This window comes from Rhipicephalus microplus, unplaced genomic scaffold (genome assembly GCF_043290135.1).
Source record: "Rhipicephalus microplus isolate Deutch F79 unplaced genomic scaffold, USDA_Rmic scaffold_550, whole genome shotgun sequence".
In the NCBI taxonomy this organism is placed as follows: Eukaryota; Metazoa; Arthropoda; class Arachnida; order Ixodida; family Ixodidae; genus Rhipicephalus; species Rhipicephalus microplus.
The window spans coordinates 5,001-17,500 of NW_027465110.1; the positions used below are offsets into that span (position 1 = coordinate 5,001).

Consider the following 12,500-nt stretch of genomic DNA (forward strand, 5'->3'; position numbering starts at 1 on the left):
CCCCGGCAGACGCGGTTTTTGCGCCGCCCCGGCTGACGCGGTTTTTGCCGCCCCGGCTGACGCAGTTCGGACTTAGCACTTTTCGGCTGTGCCTGGCTGGCGGCCCACTCACTCGATCGCCATGTCTGTTTGCCACAGTTTTCCCGGTGGTGCCGCACCCGGGCTCGCCCCGGCTGACGCGGTTTCGTGCCGCCCCGGCAGACGCGGTTTTCGCGCCGCCCCGGCTGACGCGGTTTCGTGCCGCCCCGGCAGACGCGGTTTTTTGCCGCCCCGGCAGACGCGTTTTTTTTTTCTTTCGCCCCGGCTGACGCAGTTTTCGCGCCGCCCCGGCAGACGCGGTTTTCGCGCCGCCCCGGCAGACGCGGTTTTTTGCGCCGCCCCGGCTGACGCAGTTCGGACTTGGCACTTTTTGGCTGAGCCTGGCTGGCGGCCCACTCACTCGATCGCCATGTCTGTTTGCCACAGTTTTCCCGGTGGTGCCGCACCCGGGCTCGCCCCGGCTGACGCAGTTTTCGCGCCGCCCCGGCTGACGCGGTTTCGTGCCGCCCCGGCAGACGCGGTTTTTTGCGCCGCCCCGGCTGACGCGGTTTTTTGCCGCCCCGGCTGACGCAGTTCGGACTTGGCACTTTTCGGCTGTGCCTGGCTGGCGGCCCACTCACTCGATCGCCATGTCTGTTTGCCACAGTTTTCCCGGTGGTGCCGCACCCGGGCTCGCCCCGGCAGACGCGTTTTTTTTTTTCTTTCGCCCCGGCTGACGCAGTTTTCGCGCCGCCCCGGCTGACGCGGTTTCGTGCCGCCCCGGCAGACGCGGTTTTTTGCGCCGCCCCGGCTGACGCGGTTTTTGCCGCCCCGGCTGACGCAGTTCGGACTTAGCACTTTTTGGCTGAGCCTGGCTGGTGGCCCACTCACTCGATCGCCATGTCTGTTAGCCACAGTTTTCCCGGTGGTGCCGCACCCGGGCTCGCCCCGGCTGACGCAGTTTTCGCGCCGCCCCGGCTGACGCGGTTTCGTGCCGCCCCGGCAGACGCGGTTTTCGCGCCGCCCCGGCTGACGCGGTTTTTGCCGCCCCGGCTGACGCAGTTCGGACTTAGCACTTTTCGGCTGTGCCTGGCTGGCGGCCCACTCACTCGATCGCCATGTCTGTTTGCCACAGTTTTCCCGGTGGTGCCGCACCCGGGCTCGCCCCGGCTGACGCAGTTTTCGCGCCGCCCCGGCTGACGCGGTTTCGTGCCGCCCCGGCAGACGCGGTTTTCGCGCCGCCCCGGCTGACGCGGTTTCGTGCCGCCCCGGCAGACGCGGTTTTTTGCCGCCCCAGCTGACGCAGTTCGGACTTAGCACTTTTTGGCTGAGCCTTGCTGGCGGCCCACTCACTCGATCGCCATGTCTGTTTGCCACAGTTTTCCCGGTGGTGCCGCACCCGGGCTCGCCCCGGCAGACGCGTTTTTTTTTTTCTTTCGCCCCGGCTGACGCAGTTTTCGCGCCGCCCCGGCAGACGCGGTTTTCGCGCCGCCCCGGCAGACGCGGTTTTTTGCGCCGCCCCGGCTGACGCGGTTTTTTGCCGCCCCGGCTGACGCAGTTCGGACTTGGCACTTTTTGGCTGAGCCTGGCTGGCGGCCCACTCACTCGATCGCCATGTCTGTTTGCCACAGTTTTCCCGGTGGTGCCGCACCCGGGCTCGCCCCGGCTGACGCAGTTTTCGCGCCGCCCCGGCAGACGCGGTTTCGTGCCGCCCCGGCAGACGCGGTTTTTTGCGCCGCCCCGGCTGACGCGGTTTTTTGCCGCCCCGGCTGACACGGTTCGGACTTTGCACTTTTCGGCTGTGCCTGGCTGGCGGCCCACTCACTCGATCGCCATGTCTGTTTGCCACAGTTTTCCCGGTGGTGCCGCACCCGGGCTCGCCCCGGCAGACGCGTTTTTTTTTTTTTTTCTTTCGCCCCGGCTGACGCAGTTTTCGCGCCGCCCCGGCTGACGCGGTTTCGTGCCGCCCCGGCAGACGCGGTTTTTTGCGCCGCCCCGGCTGACGTGGTTTTTGCCGCCCCGGCTGACGCAGTTCGGACTTTGCACTTTTTGGCTGAGCCTGGCTGGCGGCCCACTCACTCGATCGCCATGTCTGTTTGCCACAGTTTTCCCGGTGGTGCCGCACCCGGGCTCGCCCCGGCAGACGCGTTTTTTTTTTTTCCTTCGCCCCGGCAGACGTGGTTCCCCCCCCCCCCTCCGTCTTTCTTTTTGTTTTTTTTTTTCGCCGCGGCTGAAGTGGATTTTTCGGTGCCTCGACGCCCCGGTAGTCGCGGTTTTTCCGTTTCCGCACGGCCCCGGCTGACGCTGCTCGGTCACAGTCGCCTTTTGTGGTGATTGCAGACTTCTTGAGCGCGGGTGTTTTTTTTTTTTTGTTGTTGTTGTTTTATTACGCATTCGCTCCAGCAGACGCTGTTTAGACTTTTTGTTTCCTCTTTTATCCTGCGACGAGGTGACGAGGTTTATTCGGTGCCCCGCCGCCCCGGCTGAAGTGATTTTTCCTGTCCCGTGCCGCCCCGGCTGACGCGGTTGGGACTTCGCGTTTGTTCGGCCGCCACGGGTTTTGGCGCACTCGCTCGGTTGCTTGTTGTTGCCACTTGTTGCGAACCCAGGTTTCTTGAGCGAGCGCGGGCGTTTTTTCTTCCTTTCTTTCTTTGTTCTATGTGTTAGCGAATCGGCCTTTAATATCACACGAGGACTCACAACCAACAATTTTCAGTTTGAAGTGTAAAAAATCTGCAGGTGTTGACGTAACTGACTTGCCCCGTACCCTTGAGTACATCCATGAAGTTCTCGTAGTACTACTAAATCGCATTATTCCAAGTGGAGAAATTCCCATAAACTTGCAAACCTCTACACGAAAATCGGTGCGCGTGATAAAGTTGAAAATTATCGTCCGATATCAAATGTGCCTTCTATAACACAAATTCTAGGAAAAAAAAAAAAAAAAACACTTGTTCGCCGTTTTCTGCGCCGTGACTGGCAGCACTCCGGCGAAGCGAAACGGGGTCGATTCGAGCACGATATCGGCGTCTTTCGACGTGCTCGCCGGCGACCGTCGCACGAGTACGTCGCACGAGCGCGTCTGCCGGGGCGCCGTTTGCGAAGCCGACGCAAAAGTGGGAACCGCCGCTCGGATGATCGCCGCTTTCGGCAGAGTGAGTGTTGGCACTCCGGGGAAGCGAAACAGCGTGAATGCGCCCACGAAATCGGCGTATTTTGAAGTGCCCGCCGGCGACCGTCGCACGAGTACGGTAAACCGCGTCAGCCGGGGCGTAGTTCGGGACGCCGACGAAAAAGTGGGAAGCGCAACTCGGATCTTCGCCGTTTTTGCAGGAGTGAGTGGCGGCCCTCCTGCGAGACCAAGAAGCATCGATTCGTGCACGAATTCGGCGCCTTTCGACGTGATCGCCGGCGACCGTCGCTCGAGTAGGGCAAACCGCGTCTGCCGGGGCGGGCTTCGGGACGCCGATGCGAAAGTGGGAAACGCTGCTCGGATGTTCGCCGTTTTTGGCCGAGTGAGTGCTGGCACACGGGCGAAGCCAAACGGGGCCGATTACGGCACGATATCGGCGTCTTTCGACGTGCCCGCCGGCGACCGTCGCACGAGTACGGTAAACCGCGTCAGCCCGGGCGGAGTTCGGGACGCCGATGCGAAAGTGGAGAACGCCGCTCGGATCTTCGCCGTTTTTGGAGGAGTGAGTGGCGGCACTCCGGAGAAGCCAGGGAGCGCCAATTAGCGCACGATATCGGCGTCTTTCGACGCGCTCGCCGGCGACCGTCGCACGAGTAGGGCAAACCGCGTCTGCCGGGGCGGGGTTTACGACGCCGACGCAAAAGTGGGAACCGCCGCTCGGATGTTGGCCGTTTTTGGCAGAGTGAGTGCTGGCACTCCGGCGACGCGAAAGAGCGCGAATGCGCCCACGAAAGTGGCGTATTTGGACGTGCGTGACGGCGACCGCTGCAGGAGTACGAAAAACCACGTCAGCCGGGGCGAGCGACACACGGCGGTCTGGGTGCTTATCGCTGCTATTATAGGGGCACCCCGGCAGACGCAGAAAAAAAAAAAAAAATTTTCGACCTTCTTTTTTGCTGGTCGAGCTCGGGTAACCCAGGTCGCAATGGGAGCCGCGCACGAAAGCGGCGTCGCGAGACGCGTTCGCGGTCGCTAGTCGCACGAGCTCGGCAACCGCGTCAGCCGGCGCGGAGTTCGGGATGCCGACGGCTAAGTGGGTACCGCTGCTCGGATGTTCGCCGTTTTTGGCCGAGTGAGTGCTGGCACTCCGGTGAAGCCAAGGAGCGCCAATTCGTGCACGATATCGGCGTCTTTCGACGTGCCCGCCGGCCACCGCCGCACGAGTACGGCAAACCGCGTCTGCCGGGGCGGGGTTCGCGACGCGTACGCAATAGTGGGAACCGTCGCTCGGATGTTCGTCGTCTTTGGCCGAGCGAGTGCTGGCACTCCGGCGAAGCGAAACGGGGCCGATTCGGGCACGATATCGGCGTATTTCGACGTGCTCGCCGGCGACCGTCGCACGAGTACGGCAAAGCGCGTCTGCCGGGGCGAGGTTTGCGACGCCGACGAAAAAGTGGGAAGCGCCGCTCGGATCTTCGCCGTTTTTGCAGGAGTGAGTGGCGGCCCTCCTGCGAGACCAAGAAGCATCGACTCGCGCACGATATCGGTGTCTTTCGACGTGCCCGCCGGCCACCGCCGCACGAGTACGGCAAACCGCGTATGCCGGGGCGGGGTTGGCGACGCCGACGCAAAAGTGGGAACCGCCACTAGGATGTTCGCCGTTTTTGGCAGAGTGAGTGCTGGCACTCCGGCGAAGCGAAAGAGCGCGAATGCGCCCACGAAAGTGGCGTGTTTGGACGTGCTTGACGACGACCACCGCAGGAAAACGAAAAACCACGTCAGCCGGGGCGAGCGACCCATGGCGGTCTGGGTGCTTATCGCTGCTATTATAGGGGCACCCCGGCAGACGCAAAAAAAAAAAAAAATTTTTTTCGACATTCTTTTTTGCTCGTCGACCTCGGGTGACCCAGGTCGCAGTGGGAGCCGCGCACGAAAGCGGCGTCGCGAGACGGCTTCGCGGTCGCTAGTCGCACGAGCTCGGCAACCGCGTCTGCCGGGGCGGAGTTCGGGACGCCGACGGCTAAGTGGGAACCGCCGCTCGGATGTTCGCCGTTTGTGGCCGAGTGAGTGCTGGCACTCCGGCGAAGCCAAACGGGGCCGATTCCGGCACGATATCGGCGTCTTTCTACGTGCTCGCCGGCGACCGTCGCACGAGTACGGCAAAGTGCGTCTGCCGGGGCGGGGTTTGCGACGCGTACGCAATAGTGAGAACCGTCGCTCGGATGTTCGTCGTCTTTCGCCGAGCCAGTGCTGGCAATCCGGCGAAGCCGAACGGAGCCGATTCGGGCACGATATCGGCGTCTTTCCACGTGCTCGCCGGCGACCGTCGCACGAGTACGGTAAACCGCGTCAGCCGGGGCGGAGTTCGGGACGCCGATGCGAAAGTGGGAAGCGCCGCTCGGATCTTCGCCGTTTTTGGAGGAGTCAGTGGCGGCACTCCGGTGAAGCCAAGGTGCGCCAATTCGCGCACGATATCGGCGTCTTTCGACGTGCCCGCCGGCCACCGTCGCACGAGTACGGCAAACCTCGTCTGCCGGGGCGGGGTTTGCGACGCCGACGCAAAAGTGGGAACCGCCGCTCGGATGTTCGCCGTTTTTGGCAGAGTGAGTGCTGGCACTCCGGCGAAGCGAAAGAGCGCGAATGCGCCCACGAAAGTGGCGTGTTTGGACGTGCTTGACGACGACCACCGCAGGAAAACGAAAAACCACGTCAGCCGGGGCGAGCGACCCATGGCGGTCTGGGTGCTTATCGCTGCTATTATAGGGGCACCCCGGCAGACGCAAAAAAAAAAAAAATTTTTTTCGACATTCTTTTTTGCTCGTCGACCTCGGGTGACCCAGGTCGCAGTGGGAGCCGCGCACGAAAGCGGCGTCGCGAGACGGCTTCGCGGTCGCTAGTCGCACGAGCTCGGCAACCGCGTCTGCCGGGGCGGAGTTCGGGACGCCGACGGCTAAGTGGGAACCGCCGCTCGGATGTTCGCCGTTTGTGGCCGAGTGAGTGCTGGCACTCCGGCGAAGCCAAACGGGGCCGATTCCGGCACGATATCGGCGTCTTTCTACGTGCTCGCCGGCGACCGTCGCACGAGTACGGCAAAGTGCGTCTGCCGGGGCGGGGTTTGCGACGCGTACGCAATAGTGAGAACCGTCGCTCGGATGTTCGTCGTCTTTCGCCGAGCCAGTGCTGGCACTCCGGCGAAGCCGAACGGAGCCGATTCGGGCACGATATCGGCGTCTTTCCACGTGCTCGCCGGCGACCGTCGCACGAGTACGGTAAACCGCGTCAGCCGGGGCGGAGTTCGGGACGCCGATGCGAAAGTGGGAAGCGCCGCTCGGATCTTCGCCGTTTTTGGAGGAGTCAGTGGCGGCACTCCGGTGAAGCCAAGGTGCGCCAATTCGCGCACGATATCGGCGTCTTTCGACGTGCCCGCCGGCCACCGTCGCACGAGTACGGCAAACCTCGTCTGCCGGGGCGGGGTTTGCGACGCCGACGCAAAAGTGGGAACCGCCGCTCGGATGTTCGCCGTTTTTGGCAGAGTGAGTGCTGGCACTCCGGCGAAGCGAAAGAGCGTGAATGCGCCCACGAAAGTAGCGTATTTGGACGTGCTTGACGGCGACCGCCGCAGGAGTACGAAAAACCACGTCAGCCGGGGCGAGCGACCCACGGCGGTCTGGGTGCTTATCGCTGCTATTATAGGGGCACCCCGGCAGACGCAGAAAGAAAAAAAAAAATGGGGACATGGCGTGCGTCACCGTGCGGCTTCGCAGCGTTGCCGAAGTCGCCGAGCCCTTCGACTGAGCCGAACGGCGGACAGGGAACGTTGGTCGGCCGTTCTAACCTGTCGGTGCCACGCCGAGACGTCGTTAAGGAAAACCGCGTCGTGGGCCTCTACGACGCCGTCGAGTCGTTGTACGTTTGGTGTCCAGCGTGTCGGCGGCGAGTAGCGGACACGTCGTTCACGACTTCGGTCTTTCGCAGTCGACGCGAACTTGCGGAGAGTCGTGGTGCCTCACGTTTTCGGCAGAAACCGCGGCGGAATTTTCCCGTGCGTGCGCGCACGACCTCGGTGCTGTGCCGTCAGCGTAGTGTTGCACAAACTCGTGGCCTACCCAAGGTGCGGTACGTTTGCGGCCGTATCCTCGGTGGGAATTTCGTGAGTAGGGTCGCAAATTCTACGACCTCGGCGGGTTTGAGAGCGACGTAGACTTGTGGCACGCTCAACATGCCACACGTTTCGGGGCACACCCGCGGTGAAATTTTCTCGAGTACGCTCGTATTAGGGCCCAAGGAGGTCTGGGTACTTATCGCTGCTATTATGTGGGGGTTCTCGTGAGCGGCGTACGCGAAAGCGACCGGGTGTCTGATATGCGGCGGGCTTCGGCCTCGTCAAGCGTGTCCTCGGGTCTGCTCCAGGGGAATCCACGGCAGTCGTCTGCAGCCTCATCCGCTTGATGCGTTAGGGGCTGGTTGTCGGACGGTGCCGTTTTACCACGATATCGAGGTGTGTTCCGTGTCGTCCTCGGGCGATTCAGATGCGAAAGCGCCGAAGACGCGGGCGTGACCCGTCGTCTGGCGGCTTTGCAGTCTCGGCTCCGTTGCTAGTTCCGGCCGGTCCACCGACAGTGCAGCGGGCTTGGGCAACCCGCACGGCGCGACCGAGTCGATGCAACGAAAAAGAGCGAGCATGAACGTGCTTCTTGCCGCACGGCTCCCACTCGTCTTTCGGGAAGGTTGTGCCGTAGCGAGCTCGAACGCCGTCATCTCGGAGTGCAAAATAAGCGTGTTGGGGCGCCTGAAGGTGGCCTCCGCCGCACACAGACTGCGTCCGGCCCGCCGAGGGCGAGGACGGACGCGCAGTCGAACGATTACCTGGTTGATCCTGCCAGTAATCATATGCTTGTCTCAAAGATTAAGCCATGCATGTCTAAGTACATGCCGAAATAAGGCGAAACCGCGAATGGCTCATTAAATCAGTTATGGTTCCTTAGATCGTTTCTTCCTACTTGGATAACTGTGGCAATTCTAGAGCTAATACATGCAGTGAGCCTGGAGCCCTTTGGGTAACGGGTGCTTTTATTAGACCAAGATCGATCGGGTTTCGGCCCGTATTGTGTGGTGACTCTGGATAACTTTGTGCTGATCGCATGGCCACGAGCCGGCGACGTTTCTTTCAAGTGTCTGCCTTATCAACTTTCGATGGTAGGTTACTTGCTTACCATGGTTGTTACGGGTAACGGAGAATCAGGGTTCGATTCCGGAGAGGGAGCCTGAGAAACGGCTACCACATCCAAGGAAGGCAGCAGGCGCGCAAATTACCCACTCCCGGCACGGGGAGGTAGTGACGAAAAATAACAATACGGGACTCTTTTGAGGCCCCGTAATTGAAATGAGTACACTCTAAATCCTTTAACGAGGATCAATTGGAGGGCAAGTCTGGTGCCAGCAGCCGCGGTAATTCCAGCTCCAATAGCGTATACTAAAGCTGCTGCGGTTAAAAAGCTCGTAGTTGGATCTCAGTTCCAGACGAGTAGTGCATCTACCCGATGCGACGGCTCGGACTGAACATCATGCCGGTTCTTTCTTGGTGCACTTCATTGTGTGCCTCGAGATGGCCGGTGCTTTTACTTTGAAAAAATTAGAGTGCTCAACGCAGGCGAGTCGCCTGAATAAACTTGCATGGAATAATAGAACAAGACCTCGTTTCTGTTCTGTTGGTTTTTGGAATACGAGGTAATGATTAAGAGGGACGGACGGGGGCATTCGTATTGCGGCGCTAGAGGTGAAATTCTTGGACCGTCGCAAGACGAACTACTGCGAAAGCATTTGCCAAGAATGTTTTCATTGATCAAGAACGAAAGTCAGAGGTTCGAAGGCGATCAGATACCGCCCTAGTTCTGACCATAAACGATGCCAACCAGCGATCCGCCTGAGTTACTCAAATGACTCGGCGGGCAGCTTCCGGGAAACCAAAGTATTTGGGTTCCGGGGGAAGTATGGTTGCAAAGCTGAAACTTAAAGGAATTGACGGAAGGGCACCACCAGGAGTGGAGCCTGCGGCTTAATTTGACTCAACACGGGAAAACTTACCCGGCCCGGACACTGGGAGGATTGACAGATTGAGAGCTCTTTCTTGATTCGGTGGATGGTGGTGCATGGCCGTTCTTAGTTGGTGGAGCGATTTGTCTGGTTAATTCCGATAACGAACGAGACTCTAGCCTATTAAATAGGTGCGGGGTTCCCAGCACCTTACAACCTTCTTAGAGGGACAAGCGGCTCCTAGCCGCACGAAACAGAGCAATAACAGGTCTGTGATGCCCTTAGATGTCCGGGGCCGCACGCGCGCTACACTGAAGGAAGCAGCGTGTCTTTATCCCTGTCTGAAAAGACTGGGTAACCCGTGGAACTTCTTTCGTGATTGGGATAGGGGCTTGCAATTGTTCCCCTTGAACGAGGAATTCCCAGTAAGCGCGAGTCATAAGCTCGCGTTGATTACGTCCCTGCCCTTTGTACACACCGCCCGTCGCTACTACCGATTGAATGATTTAGTGAGGTCTTCGGACCGATGTCCGGCGCGGCCTTTCGGTTGCGCCGGTCTGTTGGAAAGATGACCAAACTTGATCATTTAGAGGAAGTAAAAGTCGTAACAAGGTTTCCGTAGGTGAACCTGCGGAAGGATCATTAACGGATTGTGAAGGGTGAGCGCCTCAGCTGCGTCTGCGCCCGACACTTTCTGCCGCTGACCCCGTTTGGACGCGGGGTCGGCTTTTCCCCACGGGGCTGCCTGAATGTGGAGCGGCACCCCGTGACAAATTGTTGCGCCCAGCGGACGCCAACACCGCGACCTTGGACGGTCGGCCAGGTGGCGGACGCGGGTACAAACGGCGCAACGCACTCATAGGTCGGCTTTCGACCCGCCACTGCACCGTGGCTCGAAGCGCTCGAAATGCGCGACCCGACCGCTGCGGGACCGCCTAGTACTGTAAACAGGAGCGGCGGAGCGCGAACGGCGAGTCGTGGTTACGTCGGTAGAAGGCGAGGCTGCGCGTTCCCGAAACGCCAGCCGAGTGCCCTCCCGACCGTTCGAGCGTGCAAGAACGAGACCCGACAATCGCGCGGCGACTGCCAAGTACGAGAGGAACGGCACAAGCGTCGGCGGTCGGTCAAGGAACTGGCGATGTGACGGGTCCGCTGTGCACCAGTGCATACCGTCCCGCCGTCCGCGGCAAGCGCCTCCGCGTCCTCTGGTGACGGAGGCTGCCGGTCGGTTCTTGCAGGCGAGGGATCTCGCTGGCACCGGTTCGCGTTGACGCGCGGCCGGTCATGGCACGGCGATGCGACGGCCGAGGTGCGCAGTACTCGATGGAGGAACCGCACGCTCCGATGACCGTCCCGCCCTCCGCGGCGTATGCGTACCGACCGTAATGGTTGCAGCAGCGCCGGCCGGCTTTTGAATTCGCCACACGAAACACGGTGCGAGATCGCGGTTAGGGGAGCGTCGACGTTGCCAGGCGTTTTGCTTGCTGCCGAGGGAAAGGCGGCACGGCCACGTCGCGCTCGTCGCGATTAGCGGGTCTGCGCGCTTTGGGAAGGTGCCGCAACGACTTGCCGAAAGAGGAAGCACGGAAGAACGAGGGACTTGGACGTCCCGACAATTGAACGCACTTGCGGCCAGGCCCTTGCTGGCTTCGTTCTTCCGCCTCGAGTAGGCTCGTACGCGGCTCCGGCGCCGAAAGTGGTCCTTGGCACCGACTTCGGTGGACGTGGGAAGTGCCGCGCAAGTACGGCGCGCCTGGCTCCACCTGTTGGCTAAAGTAGGCAGCCGGATCGGCATTTTGGTGTGCGGTGGCAAACCGTGGATGCGAAAAAAGCTTGTGCGATTTCGTGGAACAAAAAGCGGGGGTCCCCCTTTTTATGCGGAGGAGACCGACCCGCCCGCCGTGGTGAACCGCGACGCCACGGTAAAAACGGGAGAGGCTTGTCGATGGGACCGTGCATCCCGCGCTCCACGGAGGCCGGGAGGCGGCCGCCCGAGGAAATGTGTAGCCGTCGAGGCCCGCATCTGCGTGCACTCTTATCCAAATGGGTGTACCGCAGGCATTTTCTGGTTAGGCGGGCCAATGAGAGCGAGCACACAACGATACCTACGGGTCCGGCTTGGAGAACCGGCTTCGACGCCTCCCGAGTATTTATAGAGGGGTGGACCACGAAAGCACTCGCAAGTAGCGGAAGCGAAACGCCGTCCGAAACACACCGTTTGCTCGATTTGCGGCAGCCGAAAAAGGCGCGGCAGAGTTTTGGAGTCCAAGCGTGCGCTGAAAAGCGCCCTTCTTGGCCACTGTTTGGCCGAGTGCCAGAAACGTTTGGTTTTGACTGTACGGAATTGAACAAACACTTTTTCACGACTCTAAGCGGTGGATCACTCGGTTCTCGGGTCGATGAAGAACGCAGCCAGCTGCGAGACTTGGTGTGAATTGCAGGACACACTGAGCACTGATTCTTTGAACGCACATTGCGGCCTTGGGTCTTCCCTTGGCTTCGTCTGTCTGAGGGTCGGATCACATATCAAGAGAGCCTTCGGCGCACAAGGGAACGTGAGCCGTCGACTCGTTTTGACCGCGTCGGCAACACGGACAGCACGCTGAACACCTCACAGCGAGCGCCAACAGCGGCCACTCAAGGGCGAGACGGTGGCGACCGTCGTGCCAGAGCCCAACCGAAACGGGGGCGACCGACTGCATTGAGGATGTGGCACCTCGTTGAGACCGCCGCAGGACTTCGAGTCGGAAGGAAGCCTGCAGGGAAAGTGCGGTCGAGGTTGCGTACTCCTCTCTGCGACCGGGCGCGCAAGAGCTGCGAGAGCCACGGACGCGCAACTTTAACGCACGGTAAACACGAGGAGCGAAAGCCGGCCAGCAAAGCTTCTCCAGCCGTGCGCAAAGTGCGCGAGATCGCAGCCTTGCGTTGCGCTTGTTGCCCTCGAAGTAAGCAGGGTGTCCCGTAGACCGGGCGCTCGAACACGCTGCGGGGCCGTGCCTCCTCCAGGCTTTGCCGCGCGAACAGGGAACGTTCGCGCGCAAAGCGCAGGGAGGTGAGGAGGCTGCGCCCGACGTTTGCGGTTCGCTGCGTACGCGGTTGATGCGGAGAGCACGGCGCGACGACTTGCCGCGAAGCGGAAAAAGTCTCCCGCACGAGTTGGCGAAACGTTGGCGAAGCTTAAGGCGTTCTCGTCGTAGTCCGCCGTCGGTCTAAGTGCTTCGCAGTTCCCGTCCCGTTCAAAAAACTGGGCCACTCCAGTTGGGGCGGGGGCGACGCTACACGAGACGATGCCTCTCGCCAGGCTGCGTGGCTGCCC

General features: G+C 61.0%; 2 non-coding genes across 2 annotated transcripts; both read left to right on the forward strand.

Annotated features, from left to right (window-relative positions):
- Window positions 1-8,014: 8,014 nt before the first annotated feature.
- On the forward strand, window positions 8,015-9,829 carry LOC142795109 (small subunit ribosomal RNA). Its single transcript, XR_012892765.1, has one exon. It is a non-coding gene; the product is annotated as a small subunit ribosomal RNA (ribosomal RNA).
- A 1,719-nt stretch (window positions 9,830-11,548) lies between these two features.
- Window positions 11,549-11,701, forward strand: LOC142795103 (5.8S ribosomal RNA). The gene has a single exon (XR_012892760.1). It is a non-coding gene; the product is annotated as a 5.8S ribosomal RNA (ribosomal RNA).
- Window positions 11,702-12,500: the final 799 nt, after the last annotated feature.